This window comes from Marmota marmota, unplaced genomic scaffold (genome assembly GCF_001458135.2).
Source record: "Marmota marmota marmota unplaced genomic scaffold, marMar, whole genome shotgun sequence".
Classification (NCBI taxonomy): domain Eukaryota; kingdom Metazoa; phylum Chordata; class Mammalia; order Rodentia; family Sciuridae; genus Marmota; species Marmota marmota.
The window spans coordinates 16,443,941-16,448,457 of NW_026000249.1; the positions used below are offsets into that span (position 1 = coordinate 16,443,941).

The 4,517-nt window shown below is 35.2% G+C and overlaps 1 non-coding gene and 1 pseudogene across 1 annotated transcript; one reads left to right on the forward strand and one right to left on the reverse strand.

Moving 5' to 3' along the window:
• The first annotated feature begins 476 nt into the window (after positions 1–476).
• LOC107144159 lies at positions 477–1,014 on the forward strand (annotated as a pseudogene).
• Positions 1,015–3,521: 2,507 nt separating this feature from the next.
• Positions 3,522–3,683, reverse strand: LOC125614178. The gene has a single exon (XR_007344818.1). It is a non-coding gene; the product is annotated as a U1 spliceosomal RNA (small nuclear RNA).
• Positions 3,684–4,517: the final 834 nt, after the last annotated feature.

Sequence of the window (4,517 nt, forward strand, 5' to 3'; positions counted from 1 at the left end):
GCATTTCCAGTATAATATATATGAGGTTCCTTTTTGAATGAGAAGGTAAATCATAACTGATTGATGCAGACTTAATAATTCAAATTCATTTCTTATCAAGTCTCTGAGCATTTTAGACAATTTTCTGGAAAGGCTTGTAGAGAACACTTTCTGGGCAAACTAGCTGCCAGAGCATACTACAGTTTTGAGTGAGGTCCTGTGCAAGGGAAAGGACCTGAAATTTAAAATTCATTACTCACACAATCTGCGAGAGGGTATATGCAATATGGGAAACAAGTGTATAGAGCTTTACAGTAAATGAAATGTAATCATTTTATTTTACTTATTTATTTTTTCCTGTTATATGCAAATATCTATTTAAGATCCCCAATTTACTGGAGCAGTGGAAACTTGTTTTTGGTTAACCGGGGCTTAAACACCTTTCTTACAGGTTTGGTCAAATTTCAAGGAAGCTTCAAAGTGCTAAGGAGTTAGAACAGATCATCATTGATTAGTTCAAGTGGAACGAGTGAGCCAAGTAGTCATGTGTGGTCATGTGTCAGAAACCAGAAGTGCTTGCGGCATTGCTGACCAACTGACTGAAGAGCAGATTGCAGAATTCAAAGAAGCTTTTCCACTATTTGACATTGATCTTGATGGAACTATAACAACAAAGGAATTGGGAACTATAATGAGGTCTCTTGGGCAGAATCCCACAGAAGCAGAGTTACAGGACATGATTAATGAAGTAGATGCTGATGGTAATGGCACAACTGACTTCCCTGAATTTCTGACAATGATGGCAGGAAAATGAAAGATACAGACAGTGAAGAAGAAATTAGAGAAGCATTCTGTGTGTTTGATATGGATGGCAATGGCTATATTAGTGCAGCAGAGCTTCACCGTGTGAGGACAAACCACGGAGAGAAGTTAACAGATGAAGAGGTTGATGAAATGAGGAGGGAAGCAGATATTGACGGTGATGGTCAAGTAAACTATGAAGAGTTTATATAAATGATGACAGCAAAGTGAAGACATTGTACAGAATGTGTTAAATTTCTTGTTCAAAATTGTTCATTTGCCTTTTGTTTGTAACTTATCTGTAAAAGGTTTCCCCCTACTATCAAAAACAATATGCATGAATAGTAATTAGGAATTCATTCCTCCATGTTTTCTTCCCGTGTCATTGTCCTGAACCCTTATTTTAGAAAATTGATCAAGTAACATGTTGTATGCGGCTTACTCTGGATATAGCTAAGCCCTCTGAGCATCCAAACTTTAGATGGAGTTGGTCAAATGAGGGAACATCTGGATTATGCCTTTTTTAAAAGTAGTTTTCTGTAGGAACTGTCAGCATGTTGCTGTTGAAGTGTGGAGTTGTAACTCTGCATGGACTAGGGACAGTCAACAATACTTAAAAGTTGCCTACTGCAAAACAGGTGTATTATCTAGGAACTCACACTATTTTTTTTTTCTGATGATCTTGTACCAGAAACATTTTCTTTTATTGTTAGTTGTTTTTTAAACTTTGCTTAGCCATTTAAAGAATATCTGCTTTTGGCACAATTTGCCTCAAAAATATTCCAAGTTGTTTATTTGTTTTCCAATTTAAAAATTGTGATTTACCCCCCGCCCCATTGCCACAAAAAAGAACAGATCATCCTTACTAGGGCCATTGAAGACACAGTGTGTCTAGTTCCATTATGTACCCATTTTTTTCTTTGGAGTCCTTTTCCCTTCCCAGGGTTTGGCCACTCTCTCTGGAATACTCTAATATGTATTCTTTCTTATCTAGAAGGTTACCTCCAAAAATAGTTCATATAGGTTGTTTATGACCAACAGATATGACTGATAGGTCAGCAGATTAGTACCCAAAATCTTATATTTTAAACACCACTCTACTTACTGTCTTCTCTCTACTCCTCAATGTAGAAAATGTATTTTGTAAATAAAATCAAGCAAATAAAGAAATGCTGCTGTGTTAGTCAGCTTTTCATTGTGTGTCCAAAATACCTGACAAGAACAACTTAGAAAAAGTTTATTTTAGCCTCATAATTTCAGAGGTCTCGGTCCATAATCAGCTGACTCCATTGCTCTGGGCCTGAGGTGAGGGAGAACATCATGGTAGAATGGCACTGGGGAGGCAAGCTGCTAGATCTTGGTGCCTGGAAGCAGAGAAAGAGAGGGAGGTAGGAAGAGAGAGCATGTGCATGAGGAAGCACGGACAAAATACAAACCCCAGTTAACTACTTCTTTTAGCCATATCCTAGCTACCTACAGTTGTCACCTAGTACAATAGTCCTTTCAAATTATTAGGTTACAGCTCTCATAATCAAATCATTTCACCTCTGAACATTCCTGCATTCTCTGTATGTGAGCCTATTGGGGGATAGCGCATATACAAAACTTAACAGCTGCTTATTCTTGTGATTTTTTTTCCTTCTGTTTTTTCGGTCCTCGACATTTATCTTCCTAAGAACTTTAGATATTAAGTTTCTAAATCCAGAAGAGATTTAATATTTCTTTCCTGCATATCCCTCTCCTGAAGCAACAAAATAAGACACTTGAAAGGGTGACTGAGGGGAAAGAGGAGTGAGAAACAAAAGAGATAATTATCAGGGAAATAATCAGTTAAAATATAATATATAACTTGGCCATATATTTTTTGACACACAAAAATGTCATCAATTATAATAATATGACATTGATTTGATAACATTTTCATAAAATTGTTAGACTAAATATATGATAGAATTTGCATCACTTGATTACATGCATTAATCTGTGTACTAACTTGATAATTTTCTGTGTCAGAAGCAAAGTAGAGTATTAACTGGCCTCACATGGAGAATATGAAGATAATATTGATTCAGTTTTGGCTCCCAGTATATATTAATTGAGAAGCCTATTACTTAATAAACTATGCTTTAGGTGATGGGAATGCAGTAGTTAAGAAAACAAAGTCACTGTCCTAATGAAGCTTGGGTTTTATTGGGTAGTATGACATTATACACATAATGACAGGTACAGACAAATAAGAAAACAAAGCAAGCAAAGGCTTACAGAATAATGAGGGTAGTCAGGAAAGATCCAGAGCTCCAAAAATATTAGATGGGTGATTGATGTGAATATCTATTGGAAGTTTCCTGATAGAACAACAAGTAGTAAAGGTATTGTGAAAAAGGTAGCAGTACCAGGAAAAGGAAGGGCAGAAAAGAATGAGTTTGGAAAGAGGACCAGGAGCTAGATCATGTGGCTATGTGAAGAGTTATAGGCCTGGTTAAGAGCTTTGGGTGTTTTTCTTAGAAAGAGTAATTAATGAACTTATGGGAACTTTTCTGTTTTTGTTGCTTAGCTTTGTTTCTTTTATTCAGAATGTCATGTTTTTCATAAACAGTGCTCAAAGTAACTATTTTTAGGACTGATATGTTAATTTCAAGACCTACATACTAAAGTAACAACAGAGTCAAATTTGCATTCTAAATTTAAGAAAAATGGGATGAAATATAAATAACATGTAGAATTTTATTCTTTTTTTTCCCCAGGGAGAGCATGAACAGAGTCCCCACTATCACAAACTATGCAGTCAAGCTTCTCACATTTTGGGAAATAGCAGGGGTCAGCGCGTGCGGAGTGCAATGGAGAAGCCTTGCCCTGGGAAAACCACCTTCGTGATCGTGGTATCTCCCCTGCTAGGTAAGTATTAGAATTTTATTCTTAAAATGAGCAGTTTAGAACACATGGATTTGATCACAAACATTAGAACAATAGAATCGTAAAACATTCTGTGTTAAGTGTTAAGCAAACAGGCAAGTTTTCCTACGTTTCATCACACTGCCAAAGTAAGATATATCCTATAAAATGTAATTAAAATTATTTTAAAATATATTTAAAAAGTAACTTTGGAATCATTGAAGTCAATGTTGGTGTAACAGAGAAAAATGTTTAAGAAGATCTTTCAAATGGAAATCATGTATTCAATTATGTAAGGGTTTCCAAGTTAAATAGGTTGCCTAGAATGACAATCAGAACACCAGATAACATTTTTACACAATTAAGTTGTGTTCAAAGCCAGCCTCAGCAACTTAGTGAGGCTTGCTGACTTAGAGAGACCCTGTCTCAAAAAAAAAAAAAAAAAATTAAATGTTGGGGTTCAATCATTGGTACAAAAAAAGTGATAACAATGTCACAAATTCTTGTGAACTGATCAATTAAAGTTGTTTTACATCACCTAAAGAAGTATCCCAGTAAACCTCTTAGACTGTGTCCTAAGGAAATAATAAGAGATATGGGATATTTAAAAATAATCATCTTTTCTCACTAAAAGAAAAATAGATACAATATAAATATCCAACAGTAAGGCAAAAACATTGTACTTTTTTGTACCATGTAATAGTACCATGACAGTAGATGTTCACTAATATTCAATAGGGTAACTAAATAATGAAAGAATGACATATTTTCTGTGACTCTTGTTTTCCATTCAGGTACATTAAGCTATCATGCTTGATTCTTCAAGAAGATCATATTTTGATTTG